The sequence below is a fragment of the Urocampus carinirostris genome, chromosome 9 (genome assembly GCF_059441175.1).
Source record: "Urocampus carinirostris isolate Australia breed hairy pipefish chromosome 9, RoL_Ucar_1.0, whole genome shotgun sequence".
Taxonomy (NCBI): domain Eukaryota; kingdom Metazoa; phylum Chordata; class Actinopteri; order Syngnathiformes; family Syngnathidae; genus Urocampus; species Urocampus carinirostris.
In genome coordinates, this window is record NC_142357.1 from 18728913 (window position 1) to 18745834 (window position 16922).

General features: G+C 39.0%; 1 protein-coding gene across 1 annotated transcript in view; it reads right to left on the reverse strand.

Moving 5' to 3' along the window:
• The window catches only part of fhl1a (four and a half LIM domains 1a), a 26472-nt gene extending 13800 nt beyond the window's left edge, over nt 1-12672 (reverse strand). Inside the window, exon 1 of the mRNA XM_088344783.1 lies at nt 12530-12672. The gene's annotated coding sequence lies outside the window, so the exon portion shown is untranslated. The remainder of the gene's footprint in view (nt 1-12529) is intronic.
• Nucleotides 12673-16922: the final 4250 nt, after the last annotated feature.

A 16922-nucleotide genomic window follows, 5' to 3' on the forward strand; every position in this document is an offset into this window, starting at 1 on the left:
CTTAATATCAGGTTAAAGAAAATAAACATTTATGTTTATTTCTATTGAGTTTATATTACCGATTGTATCGGCAAAGTATGTTTTAAATAAATACATGGATAATTAAATTGATCTAATGCACTACTTGGATTGTGTGCCCAAAAATCGTTTGCAATGTATGCCTGTTTTAATTTTTGACCCACACAGTGTTTACAAGGCTCCCATTGGCATTTAGGCTACATGCTAAAGGGTAGCTGAAGCTAAGAGAATAACAAGCTATTTTGTCTGTATGATACGTAATATGGGGTCGAACCAAACAATCATAAACATTTGATTTTTCATACCTGTTATGAAGGGTGCATTGCAAACCTGAGTATTTTTTGATGAGTGCCTCGATCCAATCTTTTTGCCTTAATGCATCCACAAGTCTCTTCTGTTTCGTTGATGAGAAGGGTCCGCTGGGATTCTGTTAAACTTCCATTTACGATCACATACGTTTTTTCTCCATTTCTGGCACACAACATGATGAGATTTTGACACCGATTTAGCAGAAACGAAAGCTTGGTTTCTTCAGTGTTTTGACTAGCGCGGATATTCTTTTGCCTCCAGGCTAAGCCCTTCCCACTGGATAAGTCACAATGTTTACAACAAAAAGGATTTGAAAAAGTTATTATCAAAAACATTTAATTTCCTTCTCAAATCTGCGTTCAGGCTCCAAGTCTCTGCACCATACAACACAGTCGGCACAATCACACTCTCATACATCCCCTCTAAACATCCATACTCATACTCTTGTTGTTCATCACTCTCCTCACCTAAAACCTTGCTTCACTCTGTGCAATACCTCGCACTCCATTCCACCAACTGCAGCCGCATCACAACCCAAGTACCTAAAGCTTTCAATTTCTTCCATCACCTGTCCATGCAACCTTATTTCTAACGCCATGCCCACTCCATCACGTGAACACTTCATCACCTTACTCTTCCCAACATTCACACATAACTTACGCCTAGCCCACACTCTTCCAAACTCCATTACCAACCTTCTCAATGTTTCCTCAGAATAAGCCACAAGAGCTGTGTCATCTGCAAACAACAACTGACTTACCTGCCACACCGTTCCACTGTTATCCATCATCTCTACACCTCTGCCAAATACTTCTGCAGTCACCTCTCTCACCACGCCATCCATGTTCACATTAAACAGCCTTGGTGACATCACACACCCCTGTCTCACACTAGTCAACACAGGGAACCACTCACTTGTCTCACTCCCTGCTCTTACAAATGCTCTGCTGTTCACATAAAAACTCTTCAATGCTTCCAACAACTTTCCACCCACTCCATACATTACCATCACCTGCCACAACGCCTCTCTATCGACTCTGTCATACGCCTTTTCCAAGTCTATGAAAGCCAAATAAACATTCTTACCTTTTTCAAAATATTTCTCACACACCTGTCGTACTGCAAACACCAGATCCACACATCCTCTTCCTTTCCTGAAACCACTCTGCTCCTCCATCACCACCTCATCCGTTCTTCCTCTCACTCTCTTAATCAAGACTCTTCCATACAACTTACCCGGCACAGACAACAAAATAATACCTCTCGAATTGCTACATTCATACTTATCACCTTCACCCTTATACAATGGCACCACACATGCACTACACCAATGAACAGGAACCACACAACTTAAAAAGTATACATTCAACAAACATACTAACCATTCAATCATAGCAGTGCCACCTTTCTTCAAGCATTCAGCAGTACAACCATTCAACCCAGGAGCCTTCCCACCTTTCATTTCTTTCACTGACTTTTGCACCCCCCATGTTTCCACAGGCTTCACATTTAAATCACCCAACACGGGCATTCTCCCCATTGCACCGATCGCCTCGACTCTCACTTCTCTCCCATCATCCACATTTAGCAACTTCTCAAAATACTCTGCCCATCTTGTACTGACTGCACTACCGCTAACCAGCAATCTACAGTCCTTGTCTTTCACTTTCTCTTCCTTTCCAGACTCGCTCCTTCTTACTCTTTTCACTTCCTTCAAGAACACTTTTCTCCTTTCCTCAAAGTTCTCTCTTGTCTTTTGACACCATTCATCATTTGTTTTCCTTTTTGCTGCTTCCACTAAAGATTTGACCAACCTTTTCTTAACTTCATACCTTTCATACGCATCACCACTCTTATCTTGCAGGCACTCCTAAAAGGCACGTCTCTTCTCTGTCACAGCCTCTGAGACATCATCATTCCACCATTCACTTCCTTTCCTAATACCTCAACCAACTTTTCTCATTCCAAACACTTCTTTCACACTCCTCAACACTGCCTCTTTAAACCACTTCCATTCCATTTCCACACTCTCCACTACTCTTCTAATAATCCATTCATACTCTTCCTTTATCCTCTCTTCAAACGCTCTTTCCTTTTCTGCCTTATTCAACTCTGACATTTTCACCTCTTCCCTCACACTCTTCTTATAACTAGCCCTCCACGATCCATCTATTCTCACACTTCTTTCCACATAAAAATTATCAGACATACCACTCATTTCACCTCTGTAAACATGCACATCCAACAATCTCCTTAACATCTCTTTCCTAACCACTCCATAATCCATCAGTGCTCTGTCCACCATCTTACAACCATTCACTGTGACAAATGTATACTTATTCACGCCCCTCTTTTTAAACAATGTATTTGCAATCACCAACTCATTTTCCACATATAACTCAATCAATTTCTTCCCACTCTCATTTCTTCCTGGTACTCCATATCTACCAATCACATTTTCAACCGTTCAATCACCTTCTCTAGCATTCAGGTCACCTAGTATTACCATTTTCCACCCTTCTTTCGCACTTGCCACACATTCGGGCAAGTCCTTCCAGAACTCCTCTCTCTCCTCAGCGCTTCTTTCTGAACCAGGTCCATATGCACTCATAAACATCCATACTTCTACACCCCAATTCAACCTCACCCACATCAATCTGGAAGATATATCTTTCCACTCCACCAGTTTTCCTTTTGCTTTCTCACTCACAAGCACAGCCACTCCTTCTCTAGCATGTCCACCCGTAACTCCAGGCTTTCTACCATACATACCTCAAGCTGTAATTCACCCTTTCCTTTCATCTTTGTTTCACTCAAGGCTAACACATCGACCTTCCTTTTAGTCAACATCCTTCAGATCTCCTCTTTCTTCCACTCAGTAGCTTTACTTCCACATCCTCTCACATTTAGCGACCCTATAACTAGGGTTTGCGGGACCTTTCAGTCTCCCGCCCCCCTTTCTTTGCCTTGCTGTCTTTTAGGGAGTCGAGAGAGAGGAGAGGATCCCCAGTCACCTCGCTCCCTCCACTTTTGTCGCCTCTTACGACACGCAGCGGGATATTTCTCACACCTCCCAGGGGGAGAGAGCCCCTCACCATAGGACAAAAATTGCTCCAATCACTTGTCCATAAAAATTCCAGTACAGCTCGAACCAATCGCATGAAACAGTTCGGTACATTAAACTGTTAGGACGCTTCATTGTTTATAATAGCTATATAATTTAGTGAAAGTAGCTTTTTTTTAAAGTTTAACCTAAAAAGGTGTACAGACGGCAAACACCTGAAACATAATTGAAAAAAGGACAAACATTTAAACAATAGATTTTTATTTGTATATTTCAAAGTTCAGACTACAGTTTAAGTCTTTGAAAACATTGTGGGTCCATCACAGAACATGAGTGTTTACTCTGCCTGAGAGATAAGGTGTCTGTCCTAATGAGAAATTATTTTGACCAAAACGTCCCGTGTTTTTTAAGAAAAGGCATCATAGTTGCGGCAAAATTAAGATACAGTCATTTAATACCTAAAGTTTATTGTTAAAAATCTTAAAATCACAGGATATGTTTCCTCTAAATAAAAGGTTGCTTTACTTTAATATAATCATTTCTTGTTTAAAGGGACAGTGTTTTTTGGGGGGGCAAGACACTGAACCAGATTGGCAGGTAGGCGCGTTGCATGGCTGCCTCTGGCTATTGGTGTGTGTGTGTTTGTGTGTGTGTGTGTGTGTGTGTGTGTGTGTGCGTGTGTGTGCGAAGCACATTGTAAAGCGCCTTGGGAGGTCTTTAGTGACTTGAAAAGCGCTGTAGAAAATGCAGACCATTTACTATTTATTTTTGACCACTAGATGTCACTGTATTGTGTGGTGCAACATAAATGGGTAAAAAAAAACAAGGAAGAATTCAAACTACGGAAACAAATGTGACCTAAACTGCCTTATTTTTTCTTCTCATCTTTTTGCAAAGCCTTTCACAAGGTTTTGGGTTTCCGGGTACTTGTAGCAGCAAGATAGTGGACAATTATGTCAGCTCCCTTAAAGCGAGGCTTATTTTTTGTAAAATTCACATGAATTTCTCGACCTACAGGTAGTTTGAATAAAAGCTTGGAATATATTAAATGTTTATTTAATGTTTCAGGTATTTTGCTTACTATTTATATCAATATTGTTTTTGTAGGAAGATTTTTATACAACTATAAGGTTCTTAATGATGCACACTATTACTGAACTTGGCTTTACTCCGACTGGCTGGAAACCAGTTCAGGGTGTCCCCTGCCCACTGCCCGAAGTCAGCTGGGATGAGCTCCAGCAGAAGATGGATGGACGGTTTACTTCAAACATAGGACAATTCTTACCTCAACCTCAGTTGAAAATTCTATGCATTCTTAAAGGGACAGTGTGTATTGCTTTACTGCTAGATGTTGCTGTATGGGTGTAGTGCAACTGAAAACGGGTGCTGAAAACCACAAGGGAGAATACAAACGAGTGACCGAACCATTTTTCTTCTCATTTTTTGTTGTTTCTTTTTGGGTTTTCTTGCCCAGCCTTTATTTTTTTTAAGGTTTTTTGGGGCGCATAGCAGCAAGATGTCGGACAAAGAACTGGGGTGCTTAGCGCGCAAGTTCAAGTCCAACTACCGAAACTTCCCCGTGTGGAGTTTGCATGTTCTCGCCGTGCCTGCTTGGGTTTCCTCCCGGCACTCCGGTTTCCTCCCACATTCCAAAGACATGCATTTCAGGTGGATTGGCCGGTCCAAATTGTCCCTAGGTGTGAATGAGCGAGCAAATTGTCTATTCCTGTGTGCCCTGAGACTGGCTGGAAACCAGTTCAGGGTGTCCCCTGCCCACTGCCCGAAAATGGCTGGGATTGTCTCCAGCACCACCGTAACCATACTGAGGATAAGCGGTGCAGATAATGCTAAATGGATGGTAAAATAACAAATTATAGATAACAGGAGACGAGCGGTTGAATATTTGTAAAATGTAGATAATTCAATTAGAAGAACATGGTCAGATTCTTCAGCTACTATACTGGAGAGCATGTGGACAGGTAGGCATCGGCCGCATGCATATGTTTTGGCTTTGTCAAAGAATATGAGACTAAATATGGTCTGCTTTAAAGAAAATTGTAAGATATGGGAAACCCAAAACATGGGGAATCTACCAGGAGAGATATTGCAGAAATATAGTTTCATTTCTTGTGTGTTTTCGAGGATCACATTAACACACACTTGAAAAAAAGAGGAGTGTGGCCAATCTTTAGCTCGGTCCTGCCAGACCAAATCTGCCACCTTAATATGGAATTAGGGTGTGTACTGAGCCGTGGCAAGCTGCTCTGAGTTATCACTGGCATAGTGGCAGCAACACACACACAAACAAACTGTACACTTGTGAAGTAAAGGTCACACATGCAGAATATGCTTTGTGCATACTTAAAGCCGCCAGGGAAAGCGTTCGTCCACACATGCGCACCCACATGCAGATAAAAGCTCTAATTTAGTCGCTTGCTCTTCATGTGATGAGCAACTGGATGCCTGATGACACATGTTGTTGTGATTTTGTTTCATGGTCATAAAGTCGGCGGAAACTTATGGACACAAAGTCAGTCCGAGCTCAGCTTGTTTTTGTCACAGGTCACATCACGCCCTCGCGGGGACACATTCAATTCTAACGCTGGGAACACCATACATCCATCCATCTATTATCTGCACCACTTATCGGTAGGGTCGCGGAGGTGCTGGAGCCCATCCCAGCCATGTTCTGGCAGTGGGCAGGGGACACCCTGAACTGGTTGCCAGCCAGTTGCAGGACAGACAGGGACAGACCATTTGCTTGCTCATTCACACCTAGGGACAATTTGGACCGGCCAATCCACCTGAAATGCATGTCTTTGGAATGTGGGAGGAAACCCACGCAAGCACGGAGAGAACATGTAAACTCCGCACAGGAGGATTTGATCCCATGACCTTAGAACTGTGCCGTGGACGCTCTAACCATTAGTCCGCCATGCCGCCCCTGCTGGGAACACAATCCTCGCAAATTATGCTAAAAGAACTGAGTTGAGTTGCCTTATTTCAGTGACGTGCAGTCAGGCAGGGCACCTCCTGTCATGGAAATATAAAATTAAAAATATGTCAAATGATTATATTATTCAGTGTTAAAGCTCTTTCTCATTTAAGGTCACAATGTTTGGATTTCCTTTTTTAAAATTGCTGAAATTTCACATTATATTATGAATATTATCAATACGATTAGTATTACTATGCTGAGCGTGATCGAGTGAGGGACAAATTCTCTTGCCTCATAGAAAAAGACGATGGCAGGACCAACAATTCTGATTTGGGTGCACACCTTAGCCCCAAACAGAATGCATACATCCGACAGCAAGCGCCAAGCCACGACCACCATGGTTACGGTATCCATGTATCACAAGCGGAGCACATACGGCGGCCCAAACGACAACAACGAGCGACTCCTTAGTTGCTATCCCTGATAGCATAGCCGTATCATTTCTTCCGTATTTTGCAAATTTATCTCAAACGACAGTAGAAAAGGGTCTCAATTATTATATGTAGAGTTATATTCATGCATCATCAAAGACACTAATCTTGCAATGGTTCCCATGAGAAAGTCGGAAGCTGCGTACCAACTACAGACTCTTATTGCAAATGTACAAGAGGATATGTACAATTTATGGTTTTCCTTTCCAACAGACATTCATCAGTTTTAGATATGTCATCTCAGTCTTTTATCTTGGCTCATCTAATGCTTTAAAAGAAGCAATGTTTTCTTTGCAGATAAGTCCATAACCTATGACAGAATGAACCCATCCCGAATGTTTTAAGGAGTGTCGAAGTTTGTAGTTCATAGGGAATATACTGTACCAAATCAACATGGCAGGGAGGATGCTGTGAGACTGATTGGGTGCTGTTTTATAGGGAATTCATTGAAATTGTAACCAGCTGATTTTCCTAGCATGTTACTGTGAATATAGGCCTGAAAACTGGGTTTGGCTGTATCGGTAATCATCTTGAGGGTTGAGTTTACGAGTAATAACAGTAATGAGTCGGGTCATATCTAAGACTGCACAAAAAGGCAAGAGCTTGTCAATCATAGGCGATGCGAGACGTGGGTTGAAGCCCATTCTCTGACAGGAAACTTAAGTCTCCAGTGATCTACATTACAAGTACCCCAGACACATCGTCAAACCAGTTTGATACAATACACTGTACAAATGTGTGGATCACATGTGTATTGTGATACAAAGATGGCTGACCAAAATCAGCAGCCACGGTGTGTCGACAGTAAAGTGTCGTCTGCCTCCTGTTCTAAATGGCTGAAAACAAGCGCTGTTGGATTTATGAATTAGAGATAGTATTAGCAAGCTAAAAGCTTATATTTTTTTCTCAATGTATAGACTGTTTTCCATTATGGAGGATAAGCTTTCTAATTATTATTTTGTTGCACGGCACAATACAGCGACATCTACTGGTCGGATAATAAACACGGTCCCTTAAATTGATAGTGTGCATTTTTAGCACTTCCTGTTGGTAGAAAAAACATCAGTTGAAAAAAAACAATAATACTACAGTATTAATTTGAAAATAAGCAAAGATATTTGAGGTAGTACGTAGACTTGTATTCTTAAAAATACTGGCGGTCAAGAAATGAACATTACTTTCACATAAAGTGATCCTCACCAAAAGGGAGCTGACATATTTGTCCGTCATGCTGCCAGAGCTACCCTCAAAACCTTTTTTTTTTTTTCTTATTTTCTTTCCTTTTCACCTTATTTTATATATTTATTTTTCATTTAGAATGTAGTGAGATAATTCTTGCTCAAAGAAGTATTATTTATGTTATGTTCCCTACTTATTTTTCTTTAATTTGTTTTTCCCCTTTTCCGCTTTATCGTTTTCTTTTTGTCCCCTTTTCTGGTCTTTTTTCTCTTTTCATTTTTCTTATGTAATTTCTTTACCGATTTTCCTTTTTTCCTCTTCTTTTTTTCAGTTTTTTCTTTCAAGTGTCCTGTTTTCCCTTTTTCCCATTTCTTATCTTTCCCACTTCTATTTTCTTGCTTTGATTTTTTCTTTCTTTTTGAAAGGTTAGGCAAAATAGTAGGGGAAATAATGTGTTTTGGTCATTTTAAGTCTCTGTAGTTTGTTTTATTTCTTGTGTTTTTAGCACTTGTTGCAAAACACAATACTGAGACATCTAGTGGTCAAATATTAAACACTTTACCTTAAAAAAAACTGAAATTCGTTGTTGTGTTTTAAAAAAATAAGTAATTAGGTTAATAATTATGTTATTTTGTGCAGCAGCACATTTGAGAATGCTTGGCAAATGTTGTAAATGGATAAGACGGACAGATGATGTCATTGCGGCGAGAAAACAGCGGGTTTTATACATGATGACATCATACTTTTGTTTTTTAAAAATGAGGCAATCTCACAGATAGAAAAATCACTTAACTATGCCCAAACAGCCACAATACAGATTATTCGTCATCTTGATTCGTCAATGACGTCACATCCCACGGAAATAAACCATAACATAATCAAACCAGAAGCGAGGGACTGTAGAACAGTGTCCCCCTGTTGGACATGGCCGAAATTTGCCAATATTACAAGGAGAACATGCAAAATTGGTATTGATAATGTTTATTTATTTACATTTCTCATCTCATCTGATTACCTGCACCGCTTATCCTCAGTAGGGTCGCGGGGGTGCTGGAGCCCATCCCAGCAATCATCGGGCAGTGGGCAGGGGACACCTTGAACTGGTTGCTAGCCAATCGCAAGGCACACGGGGACAGACAACTTGCTCGCTCATTCCCACCTAGGGACAATTTGGACCGGCCAATCCACCAGAAATGCATGTCTTTGGAATGTGGGAGGAAACCGAAATGCCCGGAGGAAACCCACGCAAGCACGGGGAGAACATACAAACTCCGCACAGTAAGTCTGGTAGCTGGATTTGAACCCACACAGGAGGTTCCCAAGACCTTAGAACTGTGCCGCACACGCGCTAACCACTGTGCCGCCGTGCTGCCCTATTTACATTTGTATAGTTTAATATGATAAGCTGTATTTAAACTTTTTACAATGGCGGGGCTCTCAGAAACCAGATAAGTAAATCTAAACACCATGGAAGACAAGTCATGCTTATTTGTATAGTACAGGGGTCAGCAACCTTTTCGGTGAGCAGTGCCACTTTTAAATTTCCTTGTAAATCAGTGTGCCACACCAAGATTAATGACTTGCACAACCTTTTTTTTTATATCCAACTGAGCTGTCATTCTACACTAGTCCAAATATACAACAGGGATAGACATTGAAATCGTATAACTGACCTATTTATCTAGCACTTTTCTTGTTCATCAATAAACTAAAAAATGAATGTGAGCAATGCGTGGAAAGGCCTGTAGACATCCATGACTTCAACTTTTGACCACAAGAATCAACCATTCTTCATTAACAATGAACTATAATCAAAAAACAAGTGATATGGACAGCTACCATACTATTCACCAATGAAATCTTATGGCAGAAAATATCAAATTGAAACACACACGCGCACACACACACGTTCTGCCAGCCCCTCCTCTTGACGTTCAACATTTCTGGCTGACAAGGGGATGTGTTTTATTCTTGTTTTTGATTGTCTATTTGTTAGGCAAGCCACCAAACAAAACCTCCGAGCTCGAAAAGAACGCTTCTTTAATGTATTCGCATTAAGTAAAAGATATTCCGTGCGTTTTTAGCAGTAACAATGGTTTTCACGGTCTGTGTTTGTTTGCCGTACCTGGACACAGCGCGTTTTCATATCTACGCCTTGTCAGACTCGTCCTTCAATTTATGTTCATGAATTGTTACGTATTGACGTTTATCCCTTGATGTGCAAGGTACAACGCTCTCGAGGCATAATGCACAAACAACCCGGTCATTTTCTTTTTGCACAAAGCCCCACTCATTTCCCACGCTGGCTGAAAAGAACGTTGTTTCGCTGGAGGAGCCGTCATTAGTCATTCGTTTATCGTGCGCCTGTGTTTCGTTGGCTGGGTTAAAACACAGATCTCCTCCTCTTCTGGGCGCCGCATAGACACACGCTCACAAATGGAGCAGAGGAGGAGGGGCGTGACCATAAAGCCTCTAAACAACACGGCGCACAACTGAAAAGGTCTAAATTTCAGGTAAATACGCTTTAAAAAAATAAATATATATATATATATATATATATATATATATATATATATATATATATATATATATATATATATATATATATATATATATATATATATATATATATATAATTTTGCCGTGCGCTCGTGTGCCACTGGTTAACCCCTCTCGTGCCACTGCTGGCATGCATGTCATAGTTTGCCGACCCCTGGTATAGTACTTAAACACAAGAAGTCTCTAAGGGCTGTGTAGACTACTATAACACCACCCCTGATCTAAAACCTACATCAGGAAAAGGGGAAACTCAAAAAACTCAGCATGAGGAAATAAAGAAACCTCAAGAAGGGGCTACACATGAGGTAATATCCCTTCCTGGGTGACCTGGCTTCTAATTATTGTTTGAATTGATCACTTGTTATATTTAAATGTTTATACTATTGTACTGTACTGTACTGTACTGTACTGTACTACACTGCAACAAGGGTCAACCTTTTTGAAGCTGAGAGCTACTTTTTTTGATACTGATTAGTGCGAAACCCTACCAGTTTGAAATTAATTTCCAAAATAGTAATATATTTCATTACTGTTTTTACAATGTTAATATCTTATAATCAGGTTGTAACTATTAGAAGTAGAGTTCAAACAAGCAGTCAATCACTGAAACATTGTTTTTGAATACACTGATCATATCAATGATTTCTCATAATTGTTATAAACAAATTTCCTAGAAATTCACTTTGACCACTCCGTGGGCTACTCACAGCATTATCTCCAGACAGAAGAGCAGCTTCAGCGACGGACTGCTGTCACTGTCTTGTACCACGGACAGACTAAAGAGATATTTTCTTCCTCATGCCATGAGGCTCTTTAACTCCACCCGGCGGAGTAAAGGCCCACATTAAACCAAACCCCTAAATACTCAATACAACACGCTACAGTGGGTATTAGCACGTCACATTGGGTATTTGTATATTGTATTCCTTTTGCTTTATTATTGTATTGTTCTCAGCAAAGGGATGCTGCTGGAAATGTGAATTTCCCTGTGGGGATGAATAAAGTATCTATCTATCTATCTATCTTGCCTGCGGGGACCACTTTGAAGACCCCTCTACTCTACTCTACTCTACTCTACTCTACTCTACTCTACTCTACTCTACTCTACTCTACTCTACTCTACTCTACTCTACTCCACTCTACTCTACTGGTCTCCAACCTTTCTGAAGGTGAAATCTACTTTTTTTTAATTACTGTTCAGTGGAAAGGGATACCACTTCGAAATGCGTTACCAAAATAGTAACTTATGGTAATACCATGTTTTTACAATGTTAATACTATGTTGTTACCAGGTTGTAACCATTAGCAGCGTTGAAACAAGCAGTCAACCACTAAATCATTGTTTTTGAAGACACTGATCATGTTTCATGACTGTTAGAAACCAAATTACCTAGAAATTCACTATAACCACTCTGTGGGCTACTCATGTAATCTTAGGAGGCTACCTGGTGTCTGCGGGGACCACCTTGGAGAGCCCTAGACTAGACTAGACTAGACTAGGCTAGTCTAGACTAGACTAGACTAGACTATCGCTACCTGACTTGTTTTGTACACGTTAAAAAAGAGCTAAGATACTTGAAAATCTTCTTCCTCATTATGTCATTACAATTTTGTTGTCTTATCAAAACATGCAACATTTTAAGGGACCATCTTTCATGTATGAATGTATTTTTGCAAATGTAAAATGAAAACCTACTCAAGATTAGAAAAGGTTTGTCACGTGTACGTGGAAATGAATGTAAGTAATTTAACACATAAATAAATAGAGGTCAGTAATAAGCAACATGTGCTCATCCGTTCTCTTAAATAGTTAACAAAAGGCTATCTAAGGGATTAACATACAAGATCAGTGTATCACCTGTTAGACGTTAAAAAAAGCGAACAATAGAAGTTTATAAAGAGATTAAGAAAAGGTCAGTTGTTGTGTCACGCCATCAGATTCAGGACAAAAATCATAAAAAGTGGACTGACCTTCTTTGAGGATGCAATTGCGTCTGTTGGCTGAGCTGGGAAATGTGCTCGCCTCTTAAAAGGAAGGAGCAAAAAAAAAAAGTGCAGCCAAACCTCCGCCAGCGCTCACAAACAATGACCTCAAGCCGGAATTTGGAAGCTGCTCCAGAGGGCAGAGAGATTAGCTAGAACCCAAATTGCACCAAGGTGACTTTTCGTAACAAAGAGAGAGATTTAAACAAATCTTGGTAGCTTTAATTGTTCATTGAAGTATCTGCATGTTGTAATACGGAAATGTGTCACTACATATGTATACTCATGATTTTAGAGCTTCTCATCCATTATCCTTTTATTATTTCACTCATTTACAATTACTTATGTAGTTGTACTTAAGTTCATAATTATTCATTCATTTGAGTGTTATTATTTGACTTCTCAATATATCCATTTATTCAGTTGGTATTCAGTTTCCACATCGTTTCAGTGACGTTTTGTTTCTCAGTTGGAAGACAACTTTAACATTACTTGCCATAACTAGTTTTAAACAAAGGGGCTCTTGTGAAGTAGAATTTCCAGTGCCTCTTTAATTCAAATTTCCTTATAGTCATGACCCTTCTCCTGTTATAAAAGTGATTTTACAGACATTTTTCCGTACCCCACCTGTGCCCAGAATCTTCTGTAATAAAAACCTCAATAGAACTGCTCAGCTCCAACGTTAGTTTTACCAATGTCACAAACCGGTATACAAACATGCGGGGGAAGAAAATGTGTTTCTCTACATTATTAGCAAACTATTTCAGTAATTAAAATTTGGATGTAAATTGTATACGTTGGAAAATAGCATTGCAATGAAACACAAAACACAGCGACAATGAATTAATGTCACCTAGCGGCGAAATAATCATCCACTGACTGCCCTCAAAAAGATTTAATTAAACAATATATAATTTAAAAAATGTTCTCCAACACCAATGCACGGTTTTCAACGTACTATACATGGAGCAATATCTAATAAACATATATTACCATGTTTATAAAATTACTATATACATTATTCTCGTTAAAATCTCTTGTTTTTTAGGTCCAAAAATGCTTGCAATAATTAATATAGACGAAGACACTTGATCATTTCTATGTGTGGTCTCAACCATCTGAAAAATGCAACATTCCAACCTTTTTAACTCAGGGACGTAAAAAAAGTGCAAAATGGACATGTGCTGGGCTCTCCTTGTTTGGTCATGAAGGAGAGAATGACATAATGATGACTCAATCTCTGAGGAAAGTATGCGCACATCTGTCTATTTTCACCTCTGCGCTGACAAAACTGCAAAAACAGTTTGAACATCAGTCACTTTGGACACTTAAGTGTTCCTGAGTGGACTAGAAATAGTTTTGTTTGACATGAGCAGCTGTAAAGTTCAGAACAGTTCAACGGAACAACAGCAACTAGGAAACTAACATTAAATGGTACGAGTAATATAAGAGTCTAAACACTTAATGGGTGTTCAACTAGTGTGCCGTGAGTCCTTGTCTGGCTTGCCATAGGAAATAGCGCAATTTTATCTTTGCAAAAAGCATGTCATTGATCAGTATATTTTGCTGTCTATATATATTATATATATATATATATATATATATATATATATATATATATATATATATATATATATATATATATATATATACACATATATTTAAATACATATCATACCTGTCAACCTCCACGGTTCCATGCCCTTACAAAATGTTGTATTTTCCCTTACAAAATACAAAATAATCGTACACCATATTTTTTTCAAACGTGTGTATTTATTTAGTTTAACATGTTATATTGTACATGTGTTTCGTTATATCATATATGTTGTTAATTAACATTTTGTTGTGAGATACTGAGTTGCTCGACATGAATGAGGGTTATTATAATAATAATAATAATAATAATAATAATAATTTCCTTGTATTGTCATTCTGTGTAACAATGTACACAGAACGAAATGTCGATTGCACCTGACCCGTTGTAGCGAGCCGATGCAGCCGCAGCCAACAGAGGGCGCCGCCGACCACTTTTTAAGTCTTAGGAATGACTCGGCCGGGGCGCGAACCACCGACCTCCCAGTCTCAAAGCGGGCGCCTTACCATCTAGGCTATTATAAAAAAGTTCCAAAATTAAGTAGCTTGGACGTTCACCGTAGAAGGAAAAAATACATGCAAATATAATTAAGTAGAATAATACATTTTCTTATTCAAATTATGAATTCATTTTCTGCTTTAAACTATTGTTGGTAATATACTGATTAAAGGGATCACCACAAACCTGTCTTTTTTCATTATCTCCTTTTATACTTCCTTTTTTTCTTAACTTCTTTATACAACATAATAATTCGTAATATAATGCATCAAAGCAAGTGAGACGTTTGAAAGACGGCTCTCTTTAATGAGTTGAGCTGAAAAGGCCGGTTCTCTAAAAAGAGACGGACTTCCTTTCACTACAACACGAAATCCCAGGCTGCAGACGCATGAGTGCAGTAGCATCAAACCGCTCGCTTAGTTTGCGACGAAAAAAAAAAAAACGATACCGAGATAGCGGCGAACTTGTTTGACTTGATTGATTTGCCGTTTCTTGATAGTCGGTGTATACCGGATGGCACCCATGATTGACAATTTTGCGTTTTTTCCGTACAGATTTTCTTGTACGTCGTACACATCTTAAAATGCATAAACAAACGTACTTTGTACGGCAAAAACGTACAGGTTGACAGGTATGTATAATAATAATAATAATAATAATAATTTCCTTGTATTGTCATTCTGTGTAACAATGTACACAGAACGAAATGTCGATTGCACCTGACCCGTTGTAGCGAGCCGATGCAGCTGCAGCCAACAGAAGGCGCCGCCGACCACTTTTTAAGTCTTAGGAATGACTCAAAAAGTGGTCATAATATATATGTATATATATATATATATATATATATATATATATATACATATAACACGTAGTAAAACCTTTTTTTGTTCTACAAATACTTTGAGCTTATTTTGAATATATATTTTTTAGAGAAAAGGTATGTAAAATATGGTAACATTTGAAAAATTGGTTAAAATATTCTAAAATCAAGTTTCCAAAAAACCTTTACCAGCCATGGTGACAACAAATATTGATAAAAGTTATGTTGTCTATTAGCAGTGTCTAAAACTCGTGACCAAAAGTTACCAGACACCAGGGCAGACATAAAGTTGCCTGCCCCATTTTTCACAACTTGAAACACAATAAGACTACTAATCGCAAAAAAAAACATTTTTGTAAAGTATTAAGGATTGATAATCAGAATACATAACAGAAAAACACTTTAAAATGACGTTTACTATAAATCTCATCTCATCAGCTGCACCGCTTATCCTCAGTAGGGTCGCGGGGGTTTATTATAAATCTACTTATAACATTCATTGCATGTTTATGACATCGCTGTTTTCCATCTGCTATCAGTGTGTACCTGTATTTACTCATCTTCATTCATGCAATGTTTGCGTTGCGTCCTCTGCTACAAGCCACGTGTACTCCTCTTTCCACAATGCTTTTAATGTACGTTTACGTTTTATAACGTCATCAATTTTGTTAGCTTCTTTTGAACATTTCTTCTGGGGCTGAGGTTTTGGGTTGATTCCTAACCATTCCTCCATTTTTCCTGTGTTTTCTGTGCGTCTACTTTGGAAACTGACCTTATAACGCTCGGGAGAGTCCGAAAGCACGAAGTTATTCGATGCAGGCTTCTGATTGGCTGCCAAGGATGCGAGTTGCCAAACGAACCGAAATTCCGAAATATCTAAACCGAACGACAATTTCAAAATCGTAGTTAAGCAAGTGCTTGATTTAAAAAAACAAAACAAAAAAAAAACCTTTTTTTTCTTTGAAAAAGTTGTCAGCCACCCGGGCGGAGACTTTTGTAAGTTGTACGCCCGAACGTAGAAGATACACGCCCCGGGCGTCCGGGTAGACGTTATTTCAGACACTACTACTGTATTAGCATTAAAAAAATAAACTAATTATTTGTAAACATTTTCAACAGTGAGTATTTCATGAAAAATGGTTGAAAAGCACAATACTGAATATTTGCTTTACGAAGAACATGTTTTTTTGACTTTTTCCAAAAAATGAAATCGTGATTCGTCACTGATACAGATAATGTTTTTTTTCATGATTTCATGCTGCGACAATATTAATATTCTGCTTTTCCTTCTTGATGCGTCTTCCAGATGCAAATCAATAGACGACCTCAGCCGTGATGCAATTTTTTTCATTGCTCATAAAGAACAAACGTCAGTGAATATGCTAATATCATCTTCGTGTGTGTGTTGCGTTACCCCAACAAAAATTCAAAACACAATGGAAGAAATGATCACAGTATCAACAAAA